The following is a 12051-nucleotide window of genomic DNA, read 5'->3' as shown; positions in this document are numbered from 1 at the left end:
TAAAGTTATAAGCAAAAACCGAATAATAATAATAATCATTTTCTTCTTAATTCAAAATAATTTCTTGCCATAAATAAATAAAATATTTGGCTCAAAATATTGAAATAATTTGAATCGAGATTAATTCTTTCAACGAAAACAAAAAAAAAGTTGACTCAGGAATTATTGATCCCTCTAGGAAGACGTTTTTCAATAAAACAAAGATTAAATTTTTTTAATTGAGAAACGGAGTGATTTTTAGTTAAACGTACAGAATTGAAGACAAAAATTTCTATGTATTTTTTATGTATACAACAACAATATAAAAATCAATCTGATTCCATTTTATTACTTTCTCTTAAATTCTAAACTTCACGACTTCCATTATTGATTCCTGACTTTATGTTGAACATAGTATACCCCTTAGAATCAATAAATATAATAGTCTTTACTATTATATATAACCCCTATAGAACCCCAAAGAGTGAGTTCCAAGTCTAGTTGACGCATCTGTTTTGCGCAGTTCATTAATAATCTCATTAATTATTAATTTTCCACCTGGAATACGTAGAAAATGGCCCTTTTATTTCGCAATTACCTAATCTGCATAACTAGATTAGCAATTATTATAACGACGTAATAATTTTTCAATTATCTGCTGAACGAACAAAAATTGAAGTCAACTCAGTAGACACTCTGGCATATCACTTTTACCATGAAGATCCTAAAAACGAGTTTCATTCTTTTGAGTCTCGCGGGAGTTTGGAAACCGCAAGGATGGCGAGGAATCAAAGCTTTGATCTACTACTTCTACCAGTTTACCGTGGTGATATCCGATCATATGTTTATAATCTCCAGTATTCTTGACCTGGAGTTCAAAAACGTCGATCCCAGCGAGCTGTTTGACAATTTATCACTCCTTCTGGCCATGACAAACGCAAGGCAGAAAATGTCCTGCGTGATCATAGGTCGCGGTGCAATAAAATATATTATTGACACACTGGAAAAAAGTCCTTTCAAAACTTGCAACAACAAAGAGGAAGTCATCGCCATGAAATTCGACGGTTTAATCAGGTTATATTTTAGTTAAAATTTTATTATAATTTTAAAACACATAGATATGAGAATGTAATTTTGTTGTATACATGATTATATTTCATTTCGATGAAGTCTCAATAACTTTTTTGTAATTTTAACCGCAGAAATATGACTTTAGAGTAATGTTTGCCGGTTCCAAAGTATACCCATTTATGACAAACAACCTTTCAAATATTTGTTAGGCACAAGTTAGGCTTAAGTATCTACAAACCTCTAGTAATGGTGATCATCAAATTAGTGTAAAATTTAAATTTTGGCATGATCGTAATGATGAACGTCACAATATTATTGGTATTAATATTTACAATATAAAATAGTAACAGTTACCATCATCGATGGAAAAAAAATTTTCACCTTACATTAATGCTAAAAAATATTATCTTGCAAGTTTTACAGTTGGATTCTCACAGACACGAGCAATTTTTCTACTTTTTGACCTTATAGACACAATTGATAAATTGTGTAGGCGTAACCATTTGTATTTGTAGTGATGTACTTTAATCTTTTGAGATTTTTAAGTAAAAATTTTAAAATATTACTAAAATTTTGCTTCAATTGATAACTTTTTTTATTCTCTTTATATATATAAGTACATAAGTCAAAAATACAAATCGATATATTTGTGTAATATACAAAATATATCCAAAAAATCCATGTGATAGAGATGAGCTTATATCTTGAAAAATATCATTAGTTGACAAAATATAATGCGATGTCTTTCTTATTGACATTTTTAAAGACATAAGTTAATTCTGATGCTACAATCATCGAGACTTTCGTATCGTTTGGGTAGTCACATAAATTTTTCATATTTCTATGATTGTATGAAAATTCAACTGTAAAAATTAGTTATCAATTATAGTTTTGAAGTTATCTCGAAAAATCTCGTAAAATTTTGATTTAAATAAAAATGAAAAAATTTTCCAAACAACCATAACTTTGGAACCGGAATAATGGACATGAGTACCTCGGTAATAGGCTGATTTCCAAAGAAATCTATCTGAAGAACTATTGGAAAACATTATTGAAGTCTTTAAATACAGGATGATAACCACTACAATCGTAATGGTAACCATTACTATTACAATGGTAACTATTACTATCATAATGGCAGTAATTAGTATCGTAATAGTAATAGTTATTATGCAAGATTCTCACCAATAATACAAAAGTGAATAATGTTTAAATAATCATCGGGAATTGTAATCATTAAAAATAAATTACGGTAATCATTACCATAAATTTTTCAGCGTGTATAATTCATCAGAATGTGTATAATTACTGAAATCACTTACTGAAATACGCCTAAATTATAAGATGATAACTTAAAGTTTACATGCATCGACCCATGCAAATAAGTTTAACGTTAACTTTGAATGTTAATAATTATTGTAATAAGTCTACACGGAAAGAAAAATATGGGAACTATTCCTATAATTTTATGGGAACAGTTCCCAGGTAATTATAGGAACTGTTCCCATGAATTATGGGAACTGTTCCCATAATTATAGGAAATTTTCCCAAAATTATGGAAACATTTCCTATAACGATGGGAATCGTATAGGAATGGTATCTATAATTATAGGAATGATTCCTATACTATTATAGGAACTATTCCTATAATATTATAGGAGATATTCCTATAGTGATATAGTAATGGTTCCTATATCATTATGGGAAAAATTTTTATAATGATATAGTAATGGTTCCTATATCATTATGGGAATATTTCCCATAATATTATGGAAATAGTTCCTATATGATTATGGGAACTATTCTCATAATGGTATAGGAAAAATTCCTAGAATATCATAGGAAAAAACATTTCTCTTAAATTTCTTTCATTTTCTGATGCACATAAATTATTATATGTTTATTATTATTATTATTTTTTTTTTATCCACAGATTCGGTAGAATCTGGCGCCAAGTTCCGTTCAAAAATTCCGTTGTAAACGGAGCGCCAGACTACCGACTGTGTTTACTGTAAGCATCACGTTTTTTAGAAGTTGCAAATTTATTTTTAATTCTACGGTCCTTTTTTTCCTTAAATTTGTATTATAACGGTAGTTCATACCTTATTTTCCTGATATTAATTGATTATATCCAATTATAACAATTAATCTGCTTAATATTATTAAATTTAATCTGCACAAACTATAGCAACGCAAAAATTTCGATCCTGACTTTTTTTCAATGGGCAAAGTGATCTGCCACAGACTAAATAATTCGAGAATGCATAGTAATCCTCCGATAGATGGGAAACTACAGTTAAAAAAAGATATTTCGCGGCTTGGATCTACACTCGCCAGGGTGCACTGGAATTCTTTCTACATAAACTGTAGATTCAACGGGATAGCTCACTGAAGTTAGAACCCCAAATTTTTTTCTTTTAATTTTTGATTTTTTTTTCTATCACGTTTTCAGCTTTTCGTTTGTTCTTTATTATTCACTATCAACATTTGATCGTTCTCCGTTTATTTTAAAAAGAATTTATTAATAATGTACCTTTAAGTTAGCCCCCCTGTCGCATTTTTTAATATTTTGGTAGCAATTTGAGTCATCAAGCCTCTATTTTTGATTGTTCATGTATATTTAACATTTGTTCCTACTTCACATTTTTTATTTGTTGTTTAATTAACATTTTTAATTAGTATGTATGCATTCTAAATATTTGCACTGCGCATGCGTCAACTTTACGTATATAGACTTTTAGCGCGGTCTTTTGAAAATTATAGTGACAAGTACATCTCATGTGTAAAAAATTAAAAAATTTACGAGTGTAATTTTTTAGGAATTACTATTTAATTAATTCAAATAATTAAAAAAAAATTGTAGACGTCAGCCAATATCAATGTCATTAAGTAAATAAATAAATAACTAATAAATATTCATTTCATTCTAAATTTCTTTAAAAATATCGAGAGAATTGTTAATCAATGCATGTACATTTTTTTTTTTTATTTTCATCAATTCTATTTTCATGAATACTACGAACTATAAAAAAAAAAAAAAAAAAAAAGAAATCCATAACAATTTACAAAAAATTTCAATACTTTATTAAAATAAAACTTATTATAAAATTATTAAAAACTACATGTTACCCTTTTGTCCTGTGACCTCTATAATTGAAATTACAAGAAAAATACACTTACTCTAATTACTGTGCTGGTCAATATAATTTTCAAAAGTCCACGCTGAAAGTCTAAACGTAAAGTTGACGCATGCGCAGTGCAAATATTTAGAATACAAATATTCAGCTTATTAAAAATGTTAATTAAACAAGAAATAAACAATTTGAAGTTGGAACAAAAGTTTTTTGTACATGAACAATCATAAACAGAGGTTATTCCCATTGGATAGTGTACCATTCTATGATTTTGTGGTCGTTGCCGATAGGTTGCATTGTTATCCAATCAAGTGGATTTCAAATAATTTTAATCTTTAGGTGAAAAGTCTTACAATTATGCGCATGGTGTATTGTGTCATTTACTTACAACAATGTCATAATAACAATAACACTAATAATAAAAATTATGAGACTGAAATTAATTATATCGGTAATACCAAATTGATGTTAAAAATATCATTATCATTATTATTACTGAATGAATTATTGTTATTATTAAATTAATGTGTATTAGAGTATTAAATCCAAATCAACAACTTTTTTAATTCAAAAAAATGTTAAAATTTATACTCTATATAAATAAAAATGTAAAATCCCTATTAATAAGATAGTTAATCGCTTTTAACCGCGGAGTTTACGCGGATCAGTCACGTTAAGTTTTTTAATGCTACTAGCTACTATGAGAGAAACAGAATTTCAATTTTTTTATTAGGATTTGATTATCAAAATTAACGAATAAACAACCTATCATATTAGAATAGCTTTGCCTGCATTAATTTATTCATTTATAAATTTTCAATTTTGCGCGGGAAAAATTTAATTTTGAAATTAAGAATGTTAAAATACTTTATAAATACACTACTGGAAAAAATTAAGGGATCAAAAAAAAATTTCAAATTTTTCGGTAGTTTTCAACAGGCCGTAACTTTGAGAGAAATGGTCGTACAGGAAATAAAAAAAAAGGAAATTGTAGCTCCAAGTGTCTAGTTTTTGGATTAGAACTTCAAAATTTTGTAGCCTCCGCGGTTTCTGAGTAATCGTAGAAAAACCAGCAACAAAAAAATTCTCAAAATTTTTTTAGTTTTTTTTTTTGGTCTACGGGCATGGAAAAAATTTTTTTAGCTTAACAACCATAAGGATCGGATACTTTGTTCATTTAGCTTTAATTTATTTTTTTAAACACCCTGATACGTCCACTCCTCGCTGAGATATCGGTCTTCAAATGGCAAAGGATCTTTTTGTCTTTGATTATCGATATCTCAGCAACCAATGATCGCACAGAAAGTTAAGTTGGGTTTCAAGAACTTGAATGAATTCCCCTTAACGACTGTCCATTGTTTTTTGGAAAAAAAATTTTTTCTTTCCGTCACATGAATTTGAAAATGCAACAAAAAAGGGCTTTTAGTGGTTTTTTAGAAAATCAAGCGCTGGATCGAAAATATTGAGGAAACCACTAATGTTAAGTGTGCCTTTTACAGTTCAATATGTCCACAAAAACCCTACAAAGAATCAAATTAATCCAGCCAGCCGTTTTTTTGTTTCACTTGATCGAATTTTTGAAAAAATTAAAGGATCACGTTTTTTGCTCTGAAAAGCTCATAATTTTTAAAAATGAGAAAAAAAATTGTTTTTTCGAGCTTTTTCCACATTTTTGTTCCAGAAAGTGCTTAAATTTTCAAAAAAATTTTTCAAAAAAAAAAATTTTTCGAAAAGAAAATAAAAAAAAAAATTTTTGGAAAAATTTTTTTAACAAGTTAAGGAAACTCGAAAACCATCGCCCAATGATTTTTATCATCTTTCCCCACCGCTGCATTCCTTGATTCTACTGATCTCCTTTTAATTAAATTAATAAAAAAGTTAATACCCCCAATCGAATTTCGATTTTTTCATACGCTTTTCGGAGTTTTTTTTTTTTTTTGTGAATCCTTAGCAAATCGCTTCATTCAACAGTTTTTTCAAAACTAATCCCTCTGCGCTAAAAAAATTTTTTTAATTTTTTGGTCAAAATTGAAAATTTCTGACTTTTGATTCTTAATCATGGTTAGACGACATTTATCGGAGGTGGAAGTCGCTCGGTTAGTGACTCTTATCGACGAAGGTTACACTCAACATGCAGTTGCTATCCGGATGGGTGTAAGTCAATCTGTCGTATCTCGAGCTTATACCAGATACCAAGAGACGAATCAATATCATCGTCGCCCCGGACAAGGTCGCCATCGAGTCACTAATGCCCGCGATGATCGAACAATTGTTAGAGAAGTTCGACGACAACCTTTCGTCAATGCGAATATTGTCGCTCGAAACTTCCCCAATCGCAGACAACAGCAACAACAACAGCAACAGCGACGACAGCATCAAGTGCGAAACATTTGCTCTCGAACAATCATCAACCGTCTTCGTGAAACTGGGTTACACGCACGACATCCTAATCGTGTACCCCTGTTGACAGCAAGACATCGTCGAGCTCGTTTAGCGTATGCTTACGATCATCGAAATTGGAACTTGAGGGAATGGACAAATGTTTTATTCACTGATGAGTCTCGTTTTAATCTGTATGGCAACGATCGACGTCCTCTCGTTTGGCGCCGTCGTGGAGAACGTTTTCGCCAGAACTTTGTCCGTCCAGTCGTTGCCTACGGCGATGGATCAGTTATGGTGTGGGGCGGCGTTTCACGAAATTGGAGAACACCTTTGGTAATTGTACGCGAAAATTTGACAGCTAGACGTTACATCGACCAAATTTTAAGGCCCATTGTTCTGCGCAGACGACAACATCTGAGGTCGTTCATATTGATGCAAGATAATGCACGTCCACACACAGCCAACATTACCCGGCGCTTCTTTGAGCGGCATGACATCACATTGTTGCGACACCCAGCAATGAGTCCAGATCTCAACCCCATAGAGCACGTTTGGGACATAATGGGCTGTCGGTTGCGCAGAGAGTATCCAAATTTGCAGAACTTAGCTGCTTTGGAGCGCGCGCTTCAGCACATTTGGAATACCATTCCGCAGCCTCAAATTACCGTCTGCATAAACATGGCTGAACGTTTGAGAGCCGTTATTGAAAACAGGGGTGGTAATACCCGGTATTGAACCAACAAAAACCTTCAGAGAATGAGTTTGGAGTCATTAAATACGGTGGAACTGACGAGCCACCGGGTCTCAATTCTCCTGAAATACCTTACACACACACACACACACACACAGAAGCGTAAATCCGACCGCGCGACCTCCACGTGGTACGCTTTGGATAACGCTAATGCCGGCGGTAATTGTTTTCTTAAACTTTTCAAAAGAAAAAATTTCAAAAAAATTTTTTTTTTTTTTTCAATTTAAGCACTTTCTGGAACAAAAATGTGGAAAAAGCTCGAAAAAACAATTTTTTTCTCATTTTTAAAAATTATGAGCTTTTCAGAGCAAAAAACGTGATCCTTTAATTTTTTCAAAAATTCGATCAAGTGAAACAAAAAAACGGCTGGCTGGATTAATTTGATTCTTTGTAGGGTTTTTGTGGACATATTGAACTGTAAAAGGCACACTTAACATTAGTGGTTTCCTCAATATTTTCGATCCAGCGCTTGATTTTCCAAAAAACCACTAAAAGCCCTTTTTTGTTGCATTTTCAAATTCATGTGACGGAAAGAAAAAATTTTTTTTCGAAAAAACAATGGACAGTCGTTAAGGGGAATTCATTCAAGTTCTTGAAACCCACCTTTAACTTTCTGTGCGATCATTGGTTGCTGAGATATCGATAATCAAAGACAAAAAGATCCTTTTCCATTTGAAGACCGATATCTCAGCGAGGAGTGACGTATCAGGGTGTTTAAAAAAGAAATTAAAGCTAAATGAACAAAGTATCCGATCCTTATGGTGGTTAAGCTAAAAAAATTTTTATACGCCCGTAGACCAAAAAAAAAATCTAAAAAAATTTTGAGAATTTTTTTGTTGCTGGTTTTTCTACGATTACTCAGAAACCGCGGAGGCTACAAAATTTTGAAGTTCTAATCCAAAAACTAGACACTTGGAGCTACAATTTCCTTTTTTTTTTATTTCCTGTACGACCATTTCTCTCAAAGTTACGGCCTGTTGAAAACTACCGAAAAATTTGGAATTTTTTTTTGATCCCTTAATTTTTTCCAGTAGTGTACAAAATTTCTAGAACAAACTATCAAACAACTTCATATGTGGATGATTTTCAAACCTATTCTTTCTATTGAATTTCGATTATTAACTAGACTAAATACACAACAGGCTAAAGATTGTTTGAGTTTTACATTCTTCCTTCAGGCCAGCAGTTCAAGATTTAGGCAATTCTCATTGGATAGTGTACACATTCTACGACTTTGTAGTCGTTACCTGTAGGTGGCATTGTTATTCAATCTAGCGGATTTCAAATAATTTTAATTTTTAGGCCATAGGTATTACAATTATGCGTATGATGCATTGTCCCCTTTATTAACAATAATGTCACTGTAACAATAACAATAATAATCATTATAAAAATGAAATTTATTATATCGGTAATGATAAATTGATGTTAAAAGTATCATTATCATTGTTTATCATTACCAAAATAATTATTGTTATTGTTAAATTAATGTGTAGTAGAGTAGAGCATTAAATCTAGATTAACAATTTTTTTAATTCAAAAAAATGTTAAACTTTAACTATATATACATAAAAAATTTAAAATTCCCATTGATAAGCTAGTTAATTGATTGAAACCGAAGAGTTTACACGGGTCAGTCACGTTAAGTTTTTTAATGCTACTAGCTACTATGAGAGAAACAGAATTTTAATTTTTTTGTTAAGATTGATTTTCAAAATTAACGAACAAATAACCTTTTATATGACAATAGCTTTACCTGCATTAATTAATTTATTTACATATTTCTAATTTTGCGCGGGAAAAGTTCAATTTTAAAATTAAGAATGTATTAAGAGGTGAGCAAAAAATTACACTTAACAAAAAGATATGAAATCCGAACAAAAACAGTTTCACTGGTAAAAATTGCGCCAAGTCCACGTTCATAAAACTCATCTCAATAACATCTGCACTTTGCAAAAAAAATAAGACTCGTTACAATAATTTTCATTCTATACAAAAAAAAGTTAAATACAAAAAAATACCAAGAAACCGTCATAATGTTGAAAAAATTGAAAAAAATTTGTTGAAAATTTAAAAATTAAGAAAAAACTTTTTTATCAAGCTTGTCGTCCTGATTGTTGGCGTCCTAGGAGGGATGAAACAGTCTTTTGTATCCTCACTTGCCAAAGTTCCAGCTTGCTCATCAAAAGCTGAGTTCTTGGCAGTTAGGATGCAGAGGGCTGTTTTACTTGATTCTCTCCGTCTCTTAAGGGAAATGACTTTGGCCTGCTGTGATCACTAACCGCCTTGTTGTGCGGAGTGGTCCAGCAGTAACGGATGGAACTCAGGCTGGGCCCTGGGAGAATCGGACTCCGGGGATAACCCCCCTGAGCATTTAATAGCAAAATAATAATAATAATAATTTTAATAATAATGATAATAATAATAATAGACATTCAATAATTTGTGTGCATAAGAAAATGAGAGAAATTAAAAAGAAATGTTTCTTCCTATAATATTCTAGGAATTTTTCCTATACCATTATGGGAATAGTTCCCATAATGATATAGGAACTATTCCCATAAATTATAGAAACCATTCCTATAATAGTATAGGAATGATTCCTATAATAGTATAGGAATCATTTCTATAATAGGATAGGAATTATTCCTATAGCATTATGGGAACCATTCCCATAATGGTATAGGAAAAGTTCCCATAATTTTCTTTCCGTGTAATTAATGAAATTCTCAGGTTTATATTTCTGTCAAATCATACTTCCGCAGTTATTATTACAAAAAATGTTATTCGATACGTAATGTGAAGAATCTAGTACACTTGAATTTGCGAAACTTCCCTTCGAAGTTATGTTTACATCTCACACACTTATCGAATCTTGACTTGCTTGTCCGTGTAACAACTTAATTGTTCCTTAAACGGATACATTATAACTTTAAGCCTGTATCACAAATTCAAAAGTACCAAACACCTTCTCTCCACACATATATGTTGAAAATACCTATTTCATCCGTCAAAATTGGAGAGACTACACTGTACAGGGGCCTGCATTAATGGAGGATTTCTTAATGGACTCATGTATCATAACAATGATAACTCTTTAAGACTTAGAAAAGGGTTTTATTAAAAAATAATAATTACTAAAAAATAATACTCATCAATGACATATTGTTAGTTAACTATTATGCCAGAGATCTGTCATTTTTTTCAATGATTTTCTTCTATTGTTCATTGATAATTAACTATTATTATTTTAGATGAATTTTAAACTTTTAAAAAAATTAAATAGTTTTTAAACCCTCTTAATCGTTTGACTTCATCAAAGATGTATATGTGTAATATTTGAAGATGATAATTTTTTTACAGGAACATATTTGTATCCTACACGCTGACAACTATCGGAGGAATATGGCTGTATTCAGCATCCCGTTCTGGTGTATTAGATCCACCACATACTCTTCCATACAAAGGATGGTTTCCGTATAACTACTCGAACCCCATAGTCTATTGGTTAACAGCAGCCTTTCAATTGTATGCAATAAACACCGCTAATGTGGTAGACTTGGTGCTGGATCTCCTGATATCCGCAATACTATGCAGTATGTGCGCACAAGTTCACATTTTGAAGTATAGGTTTAAAGTCATGCTCGAAGAGCTAAAAGGCATTACCAATGATACCGACTGTTCTAATATTGCAACCACGGAACGATTAATGATTGCTGATTGGGTCGAGTACCACATAGACCTCATTAAGTATATACTTTAGGAATGAAAAACAATAATTTTAAATCACTTTACTGAAAAATAATGATAATTTCTTTCAGTTTGATTTAATATATGAACAACGTATTTTCGAACGTTATATTTCTGCAGTATACCGTGAGTTCTGTTATTCTCTGTACCTTGGCGTTTTTAATGTCTCATACAGACGCGATGACTATGACCTTCGCTGGATACTTTGGATTCTTAATAACTATTTATTTTCAAGTGTTCCAACAGTGTTACTGCGCTCATACTCTGACTTCTGAGGCAAGTATATAATAAAATATTGATAAAAGAATAAAAAAGATCACTAGGTACCCTCAACCACAAAACTTATGACATTTTTTAGTCTGCTGATATAACTACGGGGATTTATGCCGCAGATTGGCCTAGTTTGAGTAACAATATTCGGAGATCGGTGGTTATTATAATGTGCAAAAGTTACAGGCCTATTTTGATAACCAGCAGTTTTTTTATTATTCTGTCTTTGGAATCTTTTACCAAGGTAATATTTTCATTAAAAAATAATCATTTTTTCATCTAATTTTTTGAATTAATAAACTTATTTACAGATTATTAAACTTGCGTATACTATTTATAATGTATTATCATAATAAGTAGAGTGCAAGATATTGATAAATAATTTTCTTACCAGCAACATCAACTGTCTTCATTTCTTCCTATCGTGAATTAACGATATACAATTTTGTATAAGCTGACAATAATAATAATAAGAAAAATGATAACCCCCGTTAATTACATTAGCCCTTTAACGGTTCTGGACGTTTCCCCCACTCTTGGTGTAATGCCCTTTTCTACATTTATTTTTCACGCTCCATACTCCGGTACCACGCGGTTAATTATACCCGAGTCGAAATTAAAAAAGTGATTTGAGCCTCATGAGCCTCCTTTCTTTTGTTTTTGGGTTTGCATTGAAATTTAAAACTGTATTTTTACCCTCATCGGCCTGAAAAT

The 12051-nt window shown here is 31.3% G+C and overlaps 1 pseudogene; it reads left to right on the top strand.

Annotated features, from left to right (window-relative positions):
• The first annotated feature begins 694 nt into the window (after positions 1–694).
• Positions 695–11690, top strand: LOC141528897 (odorant receptor 67c-like; annotated as a pseudogene).
• Positions 11691–12051: the final 361 nt, after the last annotated feature.

Source organism: Cotesia typhae, unplaced genomic scaffold, assembly GCF_013202065.1.
Source record: "Cotesia typhae breed Kobodo isofemale line unplaced genomic scaffold, CoteBio_Ctyphae contig_44, whole genome shotgun sequence".
NCBI lineage: Eukaryota > Metazoa > Arthropoda > Insecta > Hymenoptera > Braconidae > Cotesia > Cotesia typhae.
This window is presented reverse-complemented; position numbering and strand designations above follow the sequence as displayed.